Here is a 22,714-nt window from a genome sequence, read left to right as displayed (position 1 = left end):
TCTCCCTATCCAAATATTACTTCCATTTGTCTTTTGCACTGATTCCCTGACCACTACATCATCATCTTCTTCAACTCTCACCACGATATCCATTCCAGGCAGAGGCAGGCAATTTCTGAAGCAGTGGAGCGTGTGACTGCATGGGCAGGGGACTGTTGGGGCCTCTTACTGCTTTTGTGAGGTATCCTTGTATTCCTGCTGTGGCTTGCCCCGGGGGACCACGCAGACTCCGGCATCATGGACAGCAGTGCTGTGGGGCTGGGCTTGTCAGGGCCTCCAACCGCTACAGTCCAGTCAGCTGCAGTGTAGCGTCCACAGGCCATACAGTACTGTTGTGGCCTGCCTTGGTGGAGGTGGGCTGACTCAGTAATTGCGGGGAGCATGACTGTGTGGCCGTGGTCTCACCGGGCCTCCCACCGCTATTGCGTGGCTGGCCACTGCACGGTATTCCTGACATCCAGTTCTGCTGCAATGAGGCATTGCGACGAGGCCCGGCACTTGGTGCTGGGGCTGGTTGCTGCTGGTGCTGACTGAGTAAAGAGGCGGCTCTGCAAGGACTATCAAGGGCCTACATAACAGTTGTGTGGCCGGCTGCCCACACGATTGCAGACCGTGGGTGGCTGTGTTGAGGCTTGATGGGGGTTGGTGCCTGGAAAACACTAGGTCCGCCTGAATAGTTTGCTGTGTACCATTTTGATATTGTAATGGGCTCTCTCCTGAGGCACTTCGCCTGTTGAATCAACGCACTGAAGGGGCCCCCATGCTGTAGGCTGTCCTTGGGAGCCCAGTAGTGCACTAAATACCCATTGAGGATGCCAGACTTTTATGGAACAACAACATGGTCTCCGAAAAGCTGCACCTGGAGACCGGAGACAGGGTAACTGACAGCTGCAGTAAACCTTCTTGTTCTAGGTGAGACTCTGGTCATAAATAGTCTGCGCTATTCTCCTCAATGCTGTCTGCTATCCCAGCTGGTGGATATTTGCTCCTCTGTTCACCGCTAGGCTGGGTCCGGCACCTGCTTTTCCCAGCTTCAGTCCTTGGCATGAACTTACTTCGCCCTATTAAAAGGTGGCAATAAGTTGACAGCCCTGGGGCTAATCTTTCTGACGTCTCCACCATTATCGGTAATTCAGATCAATGTCACACCAAACTGCACTTTGATAAGCACAAATCTACAATGCCAATGGAGCAACAGGCCTCCAATGATCAAGGACTGGAAGGTGTCAGTGTGGCAAAAATGCTTAGGGAACTCAAAGAGAGTTTAAAAATCAATTGACAGCATGATGGGCACAGTATCTGCCCAGCTTGATACTTTTCAACTGCAAGTGGATTGCCAAGACACTAGGATTGCCAAGACACTAGGGCAATGCAAGTGGAGACCCGTATTTTGGATCTAGACGATGTCCACCACAAAATGAGTACCACCTGACCACAGCCCTGCATACATTGAAGGACATTAAAGCAAAGAACACAGACTGGAGGGCAGATCACAGAGAAATAATGTGAGGATCCTACGGGTCCCTGAATCTACCAAGAGTAACAATATGGAGGCCATTGTTGAGAAACTGCTGGGGACCCTCTTTGGCCATGATAGGTTCTCTATTGCCTTCAGACTCGAAAGGGCGCATCACACACTGGCACCCAAACCTAAGCCTTGTTACAATCCACACCCCATCATTGCATGCATGCTGAATTACAAAGACAGTGACCTTATACTGCAACTCAGAGACATGCCTGACTTATTGTGCAAAGGCTCTAAGATGTCTTTTTATCATGACTTCACACCAAAGGTCCAAGAACCTTAAGGAATTGGTTTCTTAAGTATTCTATGCTGTTCCCAGCCAAGCTGTGCCCGGAATTTAAAGGGAAAACACACTTCTATACCCATCCCAGTGCTGCCCTGGATTTATCGAACAGCATATTCCAAGGCGGGAAGAGTCTTCTTCTGCTCATCTAGCCTGGCGGCTACTGGGGGAGGTTGGAGGCAAAGCACCACTGCTCTCAGCGATATTGATTGATTTTTGCATATGATTCTTGGAGTCCCTGTGAATCTGTGTGATGTATAGTTCTGTCATGTCTTGTAATCGGACATTCTTCATTTGGCTTGTATGCTGTTGATGTCTGTGACAAAGCTATGTAGGATACAGCTGCAGTATGGCAGATGTTATGCTAGAATGGGACAGGCTGGCTAATTGGTATCACTGATTTGCGGCTAATATTGAGCCTGGTGCCTTTCCTACGTATACCCACTTTCAGTTGTGATGTGCACCATGTGCCCCTTGGTTGCTCGGCCCTACAGTTTTACCTATTCCCTGTTTGTACTCTATTACATAATGTTTGGGCGGTTTGCCAACAATTGGGGTTGGTGGGAGTGAGGGAGAGAAAGGGATTTATGTCAGTGATCTTTGTGTTACCCAGTTATGTCATGACACATGCATACATAGCTATAGTGAAACAATATCATACATCATGGCTCCTTGGGGTTGTGGCACTGCTCCACAAGCATCCACACTACACTGGATACAACAATGATTAACCTCCTAATATGAAATGTTATGATATTGAACAACCCTAGCAAGGCCAAACAAATAACAGAATTCCTCACTTGCCAACATATCTATATCACACCTCTTCAGGAACCACACTGCACCCCAAAGACTTGCACCTCTTTTGCCATGTTGTGCCATGTCTTTTGCACACCACTAATTCTATTCCTACTTCACTCACTCGGTGGGGGTGGCTGTACTCATACAGAAAACTGTCAATTTCTTCCTACTAGAGAGTATAAAGGATTCTGCTGGCAGGACAGTGGCTGGAGTGCTGGACGGGTGCCCACTCCTGATCATTAACATTTATGGCCCAAATGTTGATGACCTGGATTTCTTTGATGACATATTACAGCTCTGTTTAAAATATATAGAAAGGCCAACCATTTGGGGTGGTGATTTTAACCACACTTTCCCATCACCACTTGATAGTTTAACAGTGGCTCTGTAGCCAGAGTTACATGTGAGTCTTGTCCTCCCATACATTATGCAAACATACAGACTAGTTGACGCATGGCGGTTACTACACCCAACAGCTGCTGAGTATACTGTTCATTCTCATGTACAGGCGTCCTTTTCTAGGCTGGATATGTGGCTCACATCAGACATACTCATGCACCAGACACGAGGTGTAGTCATACTCAATCGTGCACTATCTGATCACTCCCCTGTAAGCTCACTATTGGCCAGCCAAGTCCCCCTACACAGGGATGTGTAATTCATATCGCCCAAAGCCTGGGGCATATTGTTTGGGGTCCGGGGCAACAAGTTTTCATCTTTATTTTGTCCTTGGGACAAGTAGGCCCAGCCCCCTGCAGCACAAACCCTTTGGCTGCCACTTTACAGACAAGGAAACTGTCTGCAGTTGAAGTGATATGTGTCCATATGTTAATGCTGTTTGAACTTGTATTTATGGTTCATTGATAAAAAGCCTTCATTGTTAGGGTGAGTGCAGTAAATAAACATTTTAAGGTCACACTGCACTACTGACAGTGGTTCCAGTAAAAAAACTAAAAAAGAAAAAGTGTACACACGTTTGAAAAGTTTAACAATATGAGGCTAAGTATAATGCTACCGAAATACTATCTGATTAGATGCAAATGTTTGCAGAAGCTTGCAAGCAAGAGTGATTGTTCTTTGCTTTCAAAATCAAATGTTCAGGGAAAAAATGCAAGTAGGAAAAAAACCTTTTCGCTACTATGAAATTTTAGGGGCTATTTTTTTTTAAGCGTCATTTAGTAAAATGTGTTGATGCATGCTAGTATTTCCCAAAAATATTCTTAATGGAAAATCACTGTACCTCTTTTCAACAAGATGATGGGAATCATGAAAATAAACAAGCACTGGCAAAGCCAATCAATTTTTTTTATTTTATTTTGTTTGTCTTTTGTTTTCGTCAATGCGTGTTTTGACATGGCTTTTGTAACACTTTATTGATGTGGGAGCTGCCAGGGTTTCACCATTGTAATAAACAGTGGCGAAAAGAACAAAAAGTTTTTTGGTCTCAAAAAGAACACACATACACACCAGTGGCGTAATAAAGTCCCCGCAGCCCCCCTTCAGGGGGGCCCTCTCAGCACAGCACAAAAGTGCACCTATGGTATGTTTCTTTGAATTAATGGCTTTCATGAATTCACAAGAACTTACATAAGTAGACCAGGAAATCGTACTCCTAGAAAATATTTGAGAACAGTATTTTAGCACAAGCAAATATGCAAGTGTAGCTGTGCTCATGTGAAAATCTGTTGAGAGTTTACAAGTTCACTTTCCCTCCGACCACTTTTTTTTCTCCCTGCTTAATGAAGACAAGAAGATCTTTGCAAAAATCCTCTCTCAGAGACTAACCAACCTGTACATTTTTAAAAACTAGACAGATAAGGGTATCCAGAGTGGGCTGACTTGCAAGGCTCTCACCACATTTTTTTTTATCCTGAACCCCTTGCAAACCTCAAATTGACTGAAAAACACATTTTGCTCACATTTCTGTGGTGGGAAGTTCTAGAATCTGTGGGGAGCCACAAACCTCCTTCCACTCAGCATTTCCTCAAGTCTACCGATAAAAATGGTACCTCACTTGTGTGATTAGACCTAGTGCTCGCAACAGGAAACAGCCCAAAACACAACATTGACACAGGGCATTTTTCCACCGAAAACTGACCCTCTTTTTCAGATGTGGGTAGCTCTGGATTTTTGACCCTAGCTCAGCCTGAAGCTAAGGAAACCTAAAAAACTGTATATTTTTGAAAACTAGACACCTAGAAGAACCCAGGATGACATGATGTGTGGATCTGATTAGGTTTTTTTACCCACAGTGCCCTGCAAACCTCAAACTTTGCCTGAAATCATGCATTTTCTTTACATTTCTGTGATGGAAACTTCTGGAATCTGCAAAATTCCTACCAGGCAGCATTGCCCCACCTGTGCCGATAAAACTGCTCCCCCACTTCTGTGGCTGGGCCTAGTGCCGCAACAGGAATGGATCAAACCAGGGACTATGGGAGCCCTTGCATGAAGATTCCTATTGACCTTGATTGGATATGTTCCTGTCAGTGGTGCTAGGCCCAGCCACAAAAGTGGGGCAGAGTTTTTGTCGGCACAAGTGGGGCAATGCTGAGTGCTAGGAAGTTTGTGAATTCCTGCGGTTTCTGGAAGTTTCCATCACAAAAATGTAGGGAAAATGCTTGACTTCAGACAAGTTGAAGATTTGTAGGGGACTGGGAGTAAAAAAACCAAATCAGATCCATGCCACTTGCAGTAGAGATACTGTTGTGGAAGCAAGTGGATGAGGAGAGTCTTGGCGATGAGAAAGGGAAATTTATCCCTTGTGTGCTCAACATCTCAAATGGAGTTGATCAGGAGAGTCCACAGAGGTTTGCAGTCAGGTCAACAAAATTTCAATGTTCCACTGTTTTCACATAACATAAACAATCTACACTTTATAGTTTCAAGATTTAAGAGCAAACAAAGTAGAAGAGAAAACTGATGACTGCATTAAAGTGACTTTTCAAATAACATGGAAAAAGCTTAACTACAGCAGCTGAGACGAGTAACAATTCTATGAAAATGATTACAAAAGCAATAAAACAGGCATTCATTTGTTGAATGATCAAGGCTTTTGTAAAGTCTATTTGGGGGCACTAACACTATTGGATAGGTGAAATGTATTCTTTTTAGCACTATTCCTCTCTCATTTAAGTACCCTGTTATGCACTATGTACGAAAACTGTAATGTGGTCAAACAACTCGTCATTTTGATTACTATATAAGACATATTGTTATTAGGTACATTATAATATAAGCACCATAGAGTATGTATATTTGACCTCCATAGACACAGTCCAGCGAACATATAATCTTGGCTTTACAATATCCTCGCTAGCCTTATACACAAAAAACAAACATGCACACAAACATCACATTTTATTATGGTAGGATTAAAGCTTGACCAGCAGCAACATCTTTACCCACTGCTCCCAAGCAATTCCATATCCTCCACCACATACATGAGTGGCCTCCTGGCCAACTTTCAGGTCAGAATAAAGGGCAAAAATGTCTTCTTAAGAAGGAAAGGGACATCTGACCACCTATGAGCTGACTGAGGTAACTGGAATAAGAAAGGTCAATTGAAAGAAGTACATTCTAGTGTAAATTAACTCTGTAAGGATGGAACTCCAACAAGAAACTGGTGATGACATTAACAAAGTGGTTGATACTCGATAGCATGTCTTACTAAGAGAATAAAACTGATTTATTAATAAAAAAGTTCTAGTCTGTCAGGCTTAGGGAGGTCTTCCCCCAACCTTTTTGCCTTCACCCTCCTATTTTGCTGAATTAATCATCATCATCATCGTATCTTTATTTCGACCAAGAATGGTCATAAAAGCACATACACAGACAAGTATAATCAGTAACATAATGTGGGATCAGTTAAGTAAAAAAAACAAAAAAAACACCATTCACAAGTAAAGCACATACTTAATGTCATAAAAAGGTAAAAAATACTGAAATTAGATACACAAATAAATTTCAAACTGCAAGGAATTACAAAGCTTAACCACTGATTTTACAAATAAGCCCGTTCTAAAACATATTTCCTGAGAACACAATGACTGCAGGTAAAAAATGCAGCACTACAGTTTTTAATCTTTGCTTTTGGTCCCACTGGGATGAGCAGGCCCTTAGACAAATCTCTATAAAATCTACAGAAAAACAGAAAACGCAACAAGGTTTGATCAGATCTTTCATCGCAAGGTGATAGCAGGGACGTCGTATTGCCCAAGGGGGAAAAACAATTTTCATCTAGCAGAACCCACGCAAAATCTAGTGAGGAGTGATCTCTCATAAGGATTCTTAACCCACTCAAGATAAGGTTCGATCCCAGGGCATGTCTGAATCAGGGCATAGCTTCCGAAGGAATCCGAGATGGACAACGTCAACTCTGTATCCCTGGTAAGCTTCATCAGAAAATTGTCCTTTACCCACCTCTTGTCCTCCTTCTTTATGGAGGTTGATTCGGTGAAGAAACTATCTTCCGAGGCATGGGAGATTAGTCTGTATATACTGTATCCATGGCAGTGAGGGACCCAAAGCTCACACCAGAAAATCATTGATTATGTCTCTGCTAAAGGAGGCCTGCGCATTGCACCAAACAGAGCACCACAGTAAAAGGGGAGCTAGTTTTATACTGTCATCCATGTTATCTAAACCAAGCTCCTCATCCACCTTAAAACTATTACTAGTAGGGACAACCCCTACGTAGCACTCAATTTTCTTCCACCTGCAAGTTGCCTGTATTACAACAACCCCAGATCTCAGCACCATTTGTCAGGACAGGGACACATCTACGCTTATAAATTTCTATAAGCGGGCACATGGACTTATTCCCTATGCAAGTCGAGACATTAAAAATGGAGCCTATAGCACATGAAAAACTAGGCTCTGGTTTACCGTGCAAGAAGTGCAGCTGAGATCTTCATCGAAAGTGACTCCTAAATAGGGAATGGATTGTACACTTGGCCTCAATGCTGAGAGCGCAGTCTTGATGTTTTTAGGGCCACAGATCATTACAAATGTTTTGGATCTGTTAGTTTCCAGGTTAAGGCTCTCCATAAACCTCACAAAACAATGAATGAGAGCCTTAACTCCAGTGGGGGTTCTAGTTAACAAGACAGCTTTGTTGGCATACAGGAGCACCTGCACCAATCTGTGCTTAATGTTTGAAACATCTGTACGTTTACCTACCATGACAGACTCTAGCTTATTAACATAAAGTTTAAAAAAAGGATCAGTGCCAACACATACCCATGAGAACCCACAATTGTAGACTAAAAAAATCAGAGCATTCACCATTATTTCCGTATCTCACCATGCCATGGAGATTCAGATACAACACTCTCAGAAACTGTACTAAATCAAGATCCACCCATAGCGGTCATGAGATCCCACAGCTCGAATCTGTTAAAGCTATTGGAAGAGCTAGACAGATCCACAAATTTGAGATGGATGGCACTTCGCTTGAGCTGTTTATACTTGCTGTTACACTTTTCATCCTTGGCGTGGTCTCCCTTAACTTTTTGCCTCTGTTCCCCAGGTTGTTGATGTGTGCTGGACTCTGATTTTGCTGTTTTTGTTACTCTGGGCACTTTACCACTGTTAACCAGTGCTAAAGTGCAAGTGCTCCTTTACAAAATGTGTATGTAATTGGCTTATCCATGACTGGCATATTTGATTCACTAGTAAGTCCCTAGTAAGGTGCACTAGAGGTGCCGGGGCCTGTAAATCAAATGCTACTAGTGGGCCTGCAGCACTGGGTGTGCCACCCACATAAGTAGCTCTGTAATCATGTCTGAGACCTGCCACTGCAGTGTCTGTGTGTGCAGTTTTAACTGTAAATTCGACTTGTACCCACTTGCCGGGACTAAACCTTCCCTTTTCTTACATGTCAGACACCCCTAAGGTAGGCACTAGGTAGCCCCAAGGGCAGGGTGCAGTGTATGGTTAAGGTAGGACATATAGGGGGTCATTCTGACCCCCGCGGGCGGCGGTCGCCACCCGCCTGGAGGGAGCCGCCATATGGCCGCTCCGCGGTCGAAAGACCGCGGAGGCCATTCTGGCTTTTCCGCTGGGCTGGCGGGCGACCGCCTGAAGGCCGCCCACCAGCCCAGCGGGAAACCCCTCCCCACGAGGAAGCCGGCTCCGAATGGAGCCGGCGGAGTGGGTATGTGCGACGGGTGCAGTGGCACCCGTCGCGTATTTCAGTGTCTGCAAAGCAGACACTGAAATACAAAGTGGGGCCCTCTTACGGGGGCCCCTGCAGTGCCCATGCCATTGGCATGGGCACTGCAGGGGCCCCCAGGGGCCCCACAACACCCCTCACCGCCATCCTGTTCCTGGCGGCCGGAGCCGCCAGGAACAGGATGGCGGTGAGGGGGTCGGAATCCCCCATGGCAGCGGAAAACTGGCGGGAGACCGCCGGTTTTCCTCTTCTGACCGCGGCCAAACTACCGCGGTCAGAATGCCCTGCGGGGCACCGCCAGCCTGTTGGCGGTGCTCCCGCATCCCCGGCCCCGGCGGTCCTTGACCGCCGGGGTCGGAATGACCCCCATAGTAATGTGTTTTATATGTCCTGACAGTGAAATATTGCTAAATTCGTTTTTCACTGTTGCAAGGCCTGTCTCTCTCATAGGTTAACATGGGCGCTACCTTTAAATCTGATTAAAGTGTAGATTCACTTTGGGAGCAGATAGACATGTGGAGTTTGGGGTCCCTGAGCTCACAATTTAAAAATACATCTTTTAGTAAAGTTGATTTTAAGATTGTTTGTTTGAAAATGCCACTTTTAGAAAGTGAGCATTTTTCTTGCTTATACCATTTCTGTGACTCTGCCTGTTTGTTGATTCCCTGTCTGGGTCAGTTTGACAGTTGGGCTGGTTGCACCTCACACTAGACAGTGACACAAAGGGAGCTGGGGTGTAGTCTGCATTTCCTGATGAGATATCTGTGCTAGGAGGGAGAGGAGGAGTGGTCATTCACACCTGAAAGGGCTGTGTCTGCCCTCCCACAATGCAGTCTCCAAACCCCTGGTGAGTGTCTGGGGCCTGGCCTGGGCAAGGCAGGATTTCACATTCAAGAGAGACTTTGCTTTGAAGTAGGCCTACTTCAAAGGAGAAATTGGGTACAAGAAGGGCACCCAAAACCACAGACTTTAGAACACTTTTGGGAACAAGAGGAACCTCTGCCTGGAGAAGAGTTGAGGAAGAAGAGCGGCCCTGCCTAGGACTGTGCTTTGTGGAGCTATCCTGCAGTTGCTGCTTCTGCCAGAGTAAGAGGGCAAAGACTGGACTTTGTGTGCCTTCTATTTTAAGAAGAACTCTCCAAGGGCTTGATTTAGAGTTTGCCTCCTGTTGTTTGAAGTTTCAGGGACATCAAAGACTTCTCTCTGCCAGTACCTGGAGTCCCTGGAGAGACTCCTTGTAAGGATATGGCTCCCTGTTGCAGTTACTCCCCACTTTTTGCCTGATACTGATGCTGACTTGACTGAGAAGTGTACTGGGACCCTGCTAACCAGCCCCCAGCACCAGTGTTCTTTCACTTAAAATGTACCATTGTTTCCACAATTGGCACACCCCTGGCACACAGATAAGTCCCTTGTAAAAGGTACCAGTGGTACCAAGGGCCCTGTGACCAGGGAAGGTCCCTAAGGGCTGCAGCATATGTTGTGCCACCCTAAGGGACCCCTCACCTAACACATGCACACTGACATTGTAGATTGTGTGTGTTGGGGGGAGAAAAAGGCAAAGTCGACATGGCCTCCCCCTCAGGATGCCATGCCCATAAAATGCTGCCTGTGGCATAGGTAAGTCACCCCTCTAGCAGGCCTTAAAGCCCTAAGGCAGGGTGCACTATACCACAGGTGAGGGCATAACTGAATGAGCAATATGCCCCTACAGTGTCTAAGTCTATTCTTAGACATTGTAAGTACAGTTGTGGCCATATTAAGTATTTGGTCTGGGAGTTTGTCAAAAACGCACTCCACAGCTCCATAATGGCTACACTGAATACTGGGAAGTTTGGTATCAAAGTTCTCAGAATAATAAACCCACACTGATGCCAGTGTTGGATTTATTAAGAAATGCACACAGAGGGCATCTTAGAGATGCCCCCTGTATTTTACCCAATCGTTCAGTGCAGGACTGACTGGTCTGTGCCAGCCTGCTCCTGAGAGACGAGTTTCTGACCCCCTGGGGTGAGAGCCTTTGTGCTCTCCGAGGCTAGAAACAAAGCCTGCACTGGGTGGAGATGCTTAACACCTCCCCCTGCAGGAACTGTAACACCTAGCAGTAAGCCTCAAAGGCTCGTGTTACAATGCCCCAGGGCACTCCAGCTAGTGGAGATGCCCGCCTCCTGGACAATTTGGCGGCAAGTCCAGGGGAGATAATGAGAAAAACAAGGAGGAGTCACCCACCAGTCAGAACAGCCCCTAAGGTGAGCTTAGGTGACCCCTGCCTTTAGAAATCCTCCATCTTGGTTTTGGAGGATTCCCCCAATAGGGATAGGGATGTGGTCCCCTCCCCTCAGGGAGGAGGCACAAGGAGGGTGTAGCCACCCTCAAGGACAGTAGCCATTGGCTACTGCCCTCCCAGACCTAAACACCCCCCTAAATTCAGTATTTAGGGACTCCCTAGCCCCTAAATACTGAAGGGGCCTCTAAATGCTGACCTGAAGCCCTGCAGAGAAGACGGAGACGACAACTGCTTTGGCCCCAGCCCTACCGGCCTGTCTCCCAACTTCGAAGAAAACTGCAACAGCGACGCATCCAACAGGGACCAGTGACCTCTGAAGCCTCAGAGGACTGCCCTGCACTCAAGGACCAAGAAACTCCTGTGAACAGTGGCTCTGTTCAAAATCCTGCAACTTCTTTGCAACAAAGAAGCAACTTTAAAGATTTCACGTTTCCAGCCGGAAGCGTGAGACTTTCCACTCTGCACCCGACGCCCCCGGCTCGACCTGCAGAAAACAAACACCTCAGGGAGGAGTCCCAGGTGACTGCGAGCCCGTGAGTAACCAGAGACGACCCCCCTGAGCTCCCACAGCGACACCTGCAGAGAGAATCCAGAGGCTCCCCCTGACCGCGACTGCCTGTAACAAGGGACCCGACGCCTGGAACCAACACAGGCACCCGCAGCCCCCTGGACCTGAAGGAACCGAACTCCAGGGCAGGCGTGACACCCAGGTGACCCTCTGCATAGCCCAGCTGGGGGCTACCCCGAGAAGCCCCCCCTGTGTTTTCCTGCCTCGTTGAAGTGAACCCGGGTCCCTCCATTACTTTCTATCTAAAACCAAATGCCTGTTTGCACACTGCACCCAGCCGCCCCTGTGCCGCTGAGGGTGTACTTTCTGTGCTTTGCTTGTGTCCCTCCCCCCCCGGTGCCCTACAAAACCCCCCTGTTCTGCCCCCCGAGGACGCGGGTACTTACCTGCTGGCAGACTGGAACCGGGGCACCCATGTTCTCCATTGAAGCCTGTGTGTTTTGGGCACCTCTTTGACCTCTGCACCTGACCGCCCCTGAGCTGCTGGTGTGGTAACTTTGGAGTTGCCTTGAACCCTCAACGGTGGGCTACCTTGGCCCCAACTTTGAGACTTGTAAGTGCTTTACTTACCTTTAAACTTAACCTTCACTTACCTCCCCCAGGAACTGTTGAATTTTGCACTGTGTCCACTTTGAAAATAGCTTAATGCCATTTTACAAAGACTGTATGTGATATTGCTTTTATTCAAAGCTCCTAAAGTATCTAAGTGAAGTACCTTACATTTAAAGTATTACTTGTAAATCTTGAACCTGTGTATCAACATCTGGGCAGTGCGCGCTCTACGAGCGACTGGAATGAAAAAACCCAGCATGTATGAGATTACGTAATTCATGCATTATGTTGATGTGCTGTTGTTTAACCTTTTGCATTGCAGAGTTTAATCCTGAAGACTTATATTTAAGGTGCTTGTAAATACTGTTCATTTGCAATGTATTTCTGCAGGCTTTCAGAGTGTGTCAGGGTGTGGTCCCTTTCCAGGGCCTTCTAGAAACTTCCTCTGCAGCATGCCTGGGTGTGGTTTGTGGGTTGGGCTAAGGCTCTATATAAGGGACCCAGCCCAGCTCCACGTGCTCACTATTCAGAGGTCCCGGTGCAGAGCAGCAGCAACTTCCTGAGCTCCTGTTCCGGCGGCCTACTTTGATCCTCCAGGCCTCGCCCTTTTTTCACTTCATTTGGTGATCCTAGATCAGGGAGGTAAGACGGAGGCCGGGCTGGACCCCCAACTCCGTTATCAAAGACGCACAAGTTCTTGGGCCTAATCTTTGCATGATAAGCGATTTGACTCTTGTGCGTGTGAATGTGCGCTTGATCGTTTCATGGCATTTACATGTGGATACTCGAATCGGCAAGACGAGCAATTCTTTTCTCGTGCTTAATTCATGTTATTCATTGCGCTACCATTTCTTGGCAGTTACATGGTGGCATTCGAATCGGCAAATGCGCGATTCGTTTCTCGTGCTTTAAGCCTTGATATTCATTGTGCGCTATCATTTCTTGGCAGTCACATGGTGGCCTTCGAATCGGTAAGACGCGCAATTCCTTTTCCTGTGCTTAATTCATGTTATTCATGGTGCGCAACTATTTCAGGACATTTACAAAACTCTTGTGGAAATCCGCGATGTACTCAATTTGTGTTCTTGCATTCTAAAGATCTAAAGTGCTAGAATTCTGGATGTTATATTCTATGTGCATGTAAGGTCTTTAGTACAATTCCTATTATTTTCCAAGCCTTTATCCTCATGTAATGAGGCCGTGTTTGTTCTGGGACATTGTTCTGGAAGGTTCTTGTATTCCTAGAACAGTATGTTTTCAATTCATGAAAATTCCATATGAAACATTGTACTAACCATTTTTGATTCTTTTCCAGGTACCTAGATTTAGTGAAGCCTAATTAGAGTCTAGTTCTAGGCCATTCATGTTTCCTTAGTTTTAGGTATTATTTCATGTTCCGAGTATCACTGAACTCTAGACTCAACAGAGTGTTATTTCATGTTCCGAGTGTCATAGAACTCTGGACTCAATAGAGTATTATTTCATGTTCCAAGTATCATTGAACCCTAGATTCAACAGAGAGTTTTTATGAATCTAAATGTGGTTTTGAATCTGATGCTGTGTTGTTTAATCTTTTGCACCCCACAGGTCTCGTTCCCAGCTGCCCCCTTCCTAATCCCCTCTTCCCCTCTTGAACTCTCTTAGCCTCTGTGATTCATCTATCAGAGTCTTGGAGCTGTTCAGTGGTGGACGTGTTGGGAACATGCGTAGACCCCGAGGATCGGGTGACTCTGACACTGTGGTTCTTAAAATAAACTAAGAAAATATATTTTTCAATATAAAAACCTATTGGCCTGGAGTAAGTCTTTGAGTGTGTGTTCCTCATTTATTGTTTGAGTGTGTACAACAAATGCTTAACACTACCCTTTGATAAGCCTACTGCTCGACCACACTACCACAAAATAGAGCATTACAATTATCTCTTTTTGCCACTATCTTACCTCTAAGGGGAACCATTGGACTCTGTGCACACTATTTCTTACTTTGAAATAGTATATACAGAGCCAACTTCCTACACTCCTACTCTGCCCTGTGGTGCCCATCCAGTTCCTAGGACCCTGAAAGGAGAAGCTGGCAGCCTAAGAGGAGGAAATCCACGCACAGAGCGCTCTGCAGGGAAAAGATCGACGCAACTCTGATCTGCGGCTGAAGAAACGACACGCTGCCGGCTCTGTGGCTGAAAATCGACGCTAGCTGGAAGCGCGACAGAAGAATCGATGCACGGAGCTGGAGAAACGACGTGCTGCATCACTGATGGAGGCTGGGAGATCGCAACCCACGCTGCGTGGTTTTCGGATCATCGTACGGCTGGATTTCCGGCGCAAGCACCGATGGGCATGTAAAAACAATGCCAGGCCTGCCTGGACCCGAGAGTGCTGACTGGATCGATGCATCGCTCTCCTGCAGAAAGAAGAAATTACGCGCCCCGGCCCGACGAAAGGAGAAACGATGCAAGGTCTCGCTCATGAGGGAAATCGACGCATCACAAGCCCTTTTTTGACGCACACTCACTCGTGCGGGGTTAGTTTTGACGCACCAAAGGTACATTTTTACACTAACAGTGTTAGTCTGTGTTTAAAACTACATAAAGACTCTTTTTGCTTTTTAATTGATAACTTGATTTGTGTATTGTGGATGTTTGTCGTTTTGGTCTTGTTTTGTTTAGATAAATATTTTCTATTTTTCTAAACCTGTGTTATGTCATCTTGTAGTGTTTTCATTAAGTTACTGTGTGTGTTGGTACAAATACTTTACACCTAGCACTATGAAGTTAAGCCTACTGCTCTGCCAAGCTACCAAGGGGATAAGCAGGGGTTAGCTGAGGGTGATTCTATTTTACCCTGACTAGAGTGAGGGTCCTTGCTTGAACAGGGGGGTAACCTGACTGTCAACCAAAGGCCCCATTTCTAACATTGGTGATCAGCGGTTGGGATTTGGACTTGTAATGGTACTTGACATACAGTAATTAAGTGTACACTACTGTTTTGAGTGCAGACCACTACGTGACCACATACTACTTGTTTGGTGATCTTTGATTTTTCTCTTGGATTTTTCCCTACATCCATTTGTGTGGTATTCTTTGATTGACTTCTGAACTTCATTTGGGAACTTGTTTTCTGCTTCTTTAGAATTTTGCACTTTTGTTGACTTTTCATCATGTCCCAATTAGGAGATGCATCAGTTGGAGCTGCTTTTGACCTGAAGAAATTGGATAGCTATACCAAGGCTCAGTTAAAGCAGTTCTGTAAAAGTTTTGACTGTCCCATTAAGAGCTCATCCAAGAAGGAGGAGCTGCAAAAGGTGCTGAGGGCCTGGGTGACAGCCAAGAGCACTGAAGGACACACAGAGGACGAGGAGGATGAGAAGGAGGAAGGGCATTCCATACACAATGGTACTGTGGGTGGACCTGCTATGTCGAGAGAGAGAGTCTCCAGGACAGGTAGCAGTGTCTCATTTAAGGATCTGACCCCTGAAGAATTGCAGGACAGACAGGCAGAAAGGGAGCACCAGAGGGAGTTGGAGAGAATGAGGATGGCCATTGAAGAGAAAAAGTTGTTGTTGGCTCATGAGCTCAGCTTGAGTGAGCTGGATCAGAGGAGCCAGTCTAGTAGGGATGGTGGCAGCTACATCACAGTGCAGCCTGAAAGGAGGGTGCACATTCCTAAAGATCTTGTGAAGGATTATAAAAGGGAGGACAACATATACTTGTGGTTTAAGGGGTATGAGTCTGCTCTCCATATGAATCTGGTGCCTGAAGCTCATTGGAGGGGCGGGTCTGTGGAAGCACTTTGAGGTAGAGGGGAGGGATACACAGACAGCCTTAGGGGTGCTCAGAATCTCACCTACATTAGCATGCAGGATGCCTTGCTCACAAGGTATGGTCTCACCCCTGAGCAGTACAAGGATAAGTTTAGGTCCTACAAGAAGAAGGAATCCCAAACATGGTTGGAATGTGTTGATTCTTATGGCAGGTCACTGGATGGTTGGGTGAAGGGCAGTAAGGTAACTACGTATGAGGGGCTTTACAATCTGATTGCTTGGGAGCACTTGTACAGTTTAAGTTTTCCAGAGCTGTGCCAGCACCTGATTGACAGCAAGCTGACTGACCCCAGGACGTTTGTGCTGGAAGCGGACCGCTGGGAGAGCACCAGGGTCCAGAAAGGTGGGCAGGGTCCCTCTCAGAAGAGAGGGGGGTAAGGGTAAACAGGGGAAGTTCTCTAAAGGGCCCCAAACTGAATCCCAGGGTAAGGATTCCCAACCGCCCAGTGAGAAGAGCCATGGTTCTCCAAAGGGAAGCCAGTGGCAGGTGGTCCCCCACGTAAGTGCTATGCATGTGACCAGGTGGGTCATGTGAAGGGGGACCGCAAATGCCCCAAAAGTACACCGGCACCCACTGGTGCACTGTCCCAGGGTTTGGCCAGTGTAGCACTTGGGGAGAAGTTGGTTTCAGGTGGGTGGGAACCAGCTGAGCTGACCCTTGTTTCACTAGGGGACAGTGAGATGGTCCAGTGAACCCTAGTGCCTGAAAACACTGAGAAGTACAGAAAGTGGGTGACCATTAATGGACAGAGGGTGGAGGCTCTGAGAGACACAGGAGCCAGCGTGACTACAGTGAGGAGTCAGCTGGTGTCTGAAGAGCAGATTGATCCCCGCGTACTTCACCAAGTAGTTGCAGTGGACAACTCAGAGCGCCTGTGCAGAGTGGCGCAGGTTCCCTTTGAATGGGGGGAGTCTCAGGTTCCTTGAAGGTAGCTGTGAGTCCAACCATGCTTGTTGATTGTTTGCTAGGCAATGACCTGGAGGTTTCCCCTTGGAAGGAGGTGGAACACAGGTCTCACTTGGAAATGTTGGGTCTGCCTGGGTGGGTATGCATATCCACCCGGTCAATGACAGGCCGTAAGGGTAATCAAGAGCCCCTGGAGCATGAAACAGTAGCCCAGGGGACCGCCAAGAAGAGGAATGGCAGGGGGCGCCGGAAACCGGCCGCCGAAGTTCCCACGGTCCGGGAGGAGGGGGAGCCTGAGGGTGACGCCTCAGAGCCTACACGGGAACAGGTGGCTGAACGGGGGGAGGTCCCTAAACTGTCCTAGTGGCAGCAGGAAGGGGGGCCCACCAGGGAAGCATTCTGTGCAGCACAGAAGACATGCCCTACTTTGGAGGGTTTGCGGCAGCAGGATGCAGACCAGGCGGCTGGCAAGGAGCCAGGATCACACCTGATTTACTGGGAGGATGGCCTCCTGTATAGCGAGCCTAAGGTTCCTGAGCCTACGTCAGCCCGTGTGCTGGTGGTACCCCAGTGCTTCAGGGCCTTTCTACTGGGGTTGGCTCATAATGTGCCTTTAGCTGGACATTTGGGGCAGGACAAGACTTTTGAGAGGCTTGTCACCCACTTTTACTGGCCCCTAATGCGCAGGCACTCAGATGCACATTGCAGGTCTTGTCAGCCTTGCCAGGCAAGTGGCAAGAGTACGGGGAAATGTAAGGCTCCCCTCCAACCTTTACCTGTTGTGAGTACTCCCTTTGAGAGGGTAGGCATTGACATTGTGGGGCCTCTGGATCCCAAGACGGCCATGGGCAACAGGTTTATCCTGGTCTTGGTGGACCATGCCACCTAGTACCCAGAAGCCATTAGTTTGAGATCAATCACTTCCCCTGTGGTGGGTCGTGCTTTGATGGGGCTTTTAACCCGCATGAGGTTCCCCAAGGAAGTGGTATCTGATAGGGGTACCAACTTCATATCCACGTATATGAAGCCTCTGTGGAAGGAGTGTGGGGTAACCTATAAGTTCACCACCCCTTACCACCCCTAATGTAATGGTCTGGTTGAGAGATTCAACCGCACCGTAAAAGGCATGATCATAGGCCTGTCAGAGCCCTTGAGGCGGAAGTGGGACGTCCTCTTGCCATGCCTTTTGTTCGCCTACAGGGAGGTGCCTCAAAAGGGACTTGGGTTTAATACCTTTCAGCTAATTTATGGCCACCCTGTGAGGGGACCTTTGAGTCTGGTTAAGGAAGCTTTGGAGAAAGCTGCTAGTAAACCCCCCCAGGATGTATTCAGTTACATGCTGGCTTTGAGAACCCAGACTGCCCGCTTCAGGAGTCTCGCTCAGGAGAACCTGGAAGCAAGCGAGGAGGACATGAAACGCTGGTATGACCTGAATGCCATTCTGGTTGAGATTCAAACTGGACAAAAAGTGTGGGTGATGGCACCAGTGGAGCATAGGGCGCTCCAGGATAAGTGGACTGGGCCATTTGAGCTGGTGGACTTGCGGTCTCCAAGGGACCCTTTAAGGGTCCTGCATGTCAACCGCCTCAAACCTCACTTTGAGCGGACGGAACTGTCCATGCCCCTTGCGACAGATGATGGGGTAGAGGAGGAGAGTGAGCCTCTTCCTGACCTCCTGTCTGCAGGAGAAAAAGATGGATGGGTGGAAGGAGTGATCCTCTCCCCCTCCTTGACTGAGGAGCAGCAAGGTGACTGTCGGCACATGTTGGGACAGTTTTCCTTGATCCCAGGAGTCACACACTTGTGCACACATGATGTAGACACTGGGGACAGCACATCCATTAAACAGAAAGTTTACAGGGTGACTGACAGGGTCAGGACCTGCATTAGGGATGAGGTATCCAAAATGCTTGCCCTAGGGGTTATTGAGCACTCCAGCAGTCCTTGGCCCAGCCCAGTGGTATTGGTCCCAAAGGCTGCTGCACCTGGTGCCACTCCCGAACTCAGGTTCTGTGTGGACTACCGGGGACTCAATGCGGTCAGCAAGACTGATGGACACCCCATCCCCGAGCTGATGAGCTCATTGACCGGTTGGAAGCTGCCAAGTACCTCAGTACGTTTGATTTAACATCTCGGTACTGGCTGATTGCCTTAACAGAGGGGGCCAAGGAGAGGTCAGCATTCTCTACCACAGATGGACACTTTCAATTTAAAGTCTTGCCATTTGGGATGAAGAATGCCCCTGCCACCTTTCAGAGGTTGGTCAATCAGGTGTTGGCTGGGCTGGATGAGTTCAGTGCCGCCTACCTGGATGACATTGCTGTGTTTAGTTCCACATAGGAGGAACACCTGCAACACCTTTGGAGAGTGTTAGAGGCCCTGCAGAAGGCAAGCCTCACTATTAAGGCAAGCAAGTGCCAAATAGGGCAGGATTCTGTGGTGTACTTAGGACACAAGGTGGGGAGTGGCCAGGTGGCGCCCTTACAGCCTAAGATTGACCCAGTTCTGGCTTGGGAGCCTCCCAAGACCCAGACTGAAGTGAGAGCCTTCTTAGATCTCACCAGATACAACAGGAGGTTTGTTAAGGTGTATGGTACCATTGTTACCCCCTTAACGGAGTTGACTTCGAAGAAGCAACCCAGGAAAGTGATCTGGACAGAGGCTTGCCAGAACGCTTTTGATGCCCTGAAGGCTGCAATGTGCACAGCACCTATGCTGAAGGCACCTGAATACTCCAAGGAGTTTGTTGTGCAAACAGACACCTCAGAGCTTGGTATTGGAGCAGTACTCTCACAGCTTAATGAAGAGGGCCTAGATCAACCCGTAGCCTTCATTAGCAGGAGGTTACTACCCAGGGAATGTAGGTGGAGTGCCATAGAATGTGAAGCGTTTGCTGTGGTTTGGGCACTGAAGAAGCTAAGATCCTTCTTGTTTGGGACTCACTTCCGAGTTCAGACCGACCACAGGCCCCTCAGATGGTTAATGCAGATAAGGGGTGAGAAGCCAAAACCGTTGAGGTGGTCCATTTCCCTAAAGGGAATGGACTTTACGGTGGAACACCATCCTGGTACAGAGCACACCAATGCTGATGGTCGTCCAGGTTCTTCCGCCTTAGTGATGAGAACTCCAATGAGGTTGGGTAGTTTCTCCCCACCTTTAGCTGTGGGGGAAACGTGTTAGACTTTTCATCCTTGGTGTGGTCTCCCTTAACTTCTGTTCCCCAGGTTGCTGATGTGTGCTGGACTCTGATTTTGCTGTTTTTGTTACTCTGGGCACTTTACCACTGCTAAACAATGCTAAAGTGCAAGTGCTCTGTTACAAAATGTGTGTGTAATTGGCTTATCCATGATTGGCATATTTGATTCACTAGTAAGTCCCTAGTAAGGTGCACTAGAGGTGCCAGGGCCTGTAAATCAAATGCTACTAGTAGGCCTGCAGCACTGGGTGTGCCACCCACATAGGTAGCTCTGTAATCATGTCTAAGACCTGCTATTGCAGTGTCTGAATGTGCAGTTGTAACTGTAAATTCGACTTGGCAAGTGTACCCAGTTGCCAGGCCTAAACCTTCCCTTTTCTTGCATGTCAGACACCCCTAAGGTAGGCACTAGGTAGCCCCAAGGGCAGGGTGCAATGTATGGTTAAGGTAGGACATATAGTAGTGTGTTTTATATGTCCTGACAGTGAAATATTGCTAAATTCGTTTTTCACTGTTGCAAGGCCTGTCCCTCTCATAGGTTAACATGGGGGTTACCTTTAAATCTGATTAAAGCGTAGATTCCCTTTGGGTGCGGATGGAAATGTGGAGTTTGGGGTCTCTGAGCTCACAATTTAAAAATACATCTTTTAGTAAAGTTGATTTTAAGATTGTGTGTTTGAAAATGCCACTTTTAGAAAGTGAGCATTTTTCTTGCTTATACCATTTCTGTGACTTTGCCTGTTTGTGGATTCCCTGTCTGGGTCAGCTGGGACAGCTGGGCTGGTTGCACCTCACAATAGACAGTGACACAAAAGGAGCTGGGGTGTAGTCTGCATTTCCTGATGAGCACCTGTGCTAGGAGGGAGGGTAGGAGTGGTCACTCACACCTGAAAGGGCTGTGTCTGCCCTCCCACAATGCAGTCTCCAACCCCCTGGTGAGTGTCTGGGGCCTGGCCTGGGCAAGGCAGGATTTCACATTCAAGAGGGACTTTGCTCTGAAGTAGGCCTACTTCAAAGGAGAATTTGGGTATAAGAAGGGCACCCAAAACCACAGACTTTAGAACAATTCTGGAAACAAGAGGAACCTCTGCCTGGAGAAGGGCTGAGAAAGAAGAGCTGCCCTTCCTAGGACTGTGCTTTGTGGAACTATCCTGCAGTTGTTGCTTCTGCCAGAGTAACAGGGCAAAGATTGGACTTTGTGTGCCTTCCATCTTGAAAAGAACTCTCCAGCGGCTTGATTTAGAGCTTGCCTCCTGTTGTTTGAAGTCTCAGGGACAGCAAAAGATTCTCTCTGCCAGCACCTGGAGTCTCTGTAGAGACTCCTACTCTGCCCTATGGTGCCCATCCAGTTCCTGGGACCCTGAAAGGAGAAGCTGGCAGCCTAAGAGGAGGAATTCCACGCACAGAGCGCAGTGCGGGGAAAAGATCGACACAACTCCAATCTGAGGCTGAAGAAATGATGTGCCGCGGGCTCCGCTGGTGAAAAATCGACGATCGCCAGAAACGCGACCGAAGAATCGATGCACGGAGCTGGAGAAACGACGCGCAGCATCGCTGACGGAGCCTGGAAGATCACAACCCGCGCTGCGTGGTTTTCAGATCATCATGCAGGTGGATTTCTGATGCAAGCACTGTTGGGCGTGTAAAAACAACGCAAGGCCTGCCCGGACCCGAGAGTGCTGACCGGATCGATGCATCGCTCTCCTGCGGAGAGAATAAACGACACGCCCGACCCAACGAAAGGAGAAACGACGCAACGTCAAACTGCTGGATAAAATCCAATCAAACCTGGGATCCCAAATTGGCATTAACACCTGCAATGTTCCAGCTGAGCATGCAAAGACTATGATACCCAGCACTGGCTTTGTTTGAAGATTGGATACTGCTGATGCTATCCAGTGTGGACGCCTCATCCTCAACCACTCTTGCCACAAGCACATCTCCGCCCACCTCAGAACCCTACACTGGCTACCCGTCAACAAAACGATCGTTTTCAAAATCCTAATCCACGCTCACCAAGCCCTCCACGACACCGGACCGGCCTACCTCAACGATCGACTTAACTTCCACATCCCGATACGCCAGCTCTGCTTCGCCGACCACGCCCTCAGAACAGTCCCTCACATTCACCGCACCACTTCCAGCAGCAGGTCCTTCTCTCATCTCACCACCAAAACCTGGAACTCCCTCCCCACCAACCTACGCAAGACCCAGGACCTCCTGTCCTTCAGAAAGCACCTCAAGACCTGGCTCTTCGACCGGGTGAGTAGCGTGCTCAACAAATTCATTGATTGATTGATTGACTTGGGCATGGTGGTTGTCATAACAGTTGATGACACAGTTGGGGATCCCATTGTTCGCTATGGGGTGACAATAGGCAAGGGGGCATCTGGTTTAAATGTACTATGCCCAGATACAGGAAGCCAGTCCACGACAGTCAAGGTGGAAAGAAGCTCAAAACAGTTAGAAATAGTGAGCCCCGGGTATTGCGACACATTTGTTGGAACAGTCAGACTCCTCTGCACGGGGCCAAGTTGGTATAAAAATAGTATAAGGGCAAAAGCTAGATCAGATTCAACTTGATCAAATCCTTATTAGCCT

General features: G+C 47.7%; 1 protein-coding gene across 2 annotated transcripts in view; it reads right to left on the bottom strand.

The window, feature by feature from the left end:
- Positions 1–22,714, bottom strand: part of CAMKMT (calmodulin-lysine N-methyltransferase) — a 1,452,342-nt gene that overhangs the window by 226,231 nt on the left and 1,203,397 nt on the right. The gene's annotated exons all lie outside the window — the stretch shown is intronic.

Source organism: Pleurodeles waltl, chromosome 5 (genome assembly GCF_031143425.1).
Source record: "Pleurodeles waltl isolate 20211129_DDA chromosome 5, aPleWal1.hap1.20221129, whole genome shotgun sequence".
NCBI classification, from domain to species: domain Eukaryota; kingdom Metazoa; phylum Chordata; class Amphibia; order Caudata; family Salamandridae; genus Pleurodeles; species Pleurodeles waltl.
This window is presented reverse-complemented; position numbering and strand designations above follow the sequence as displayed.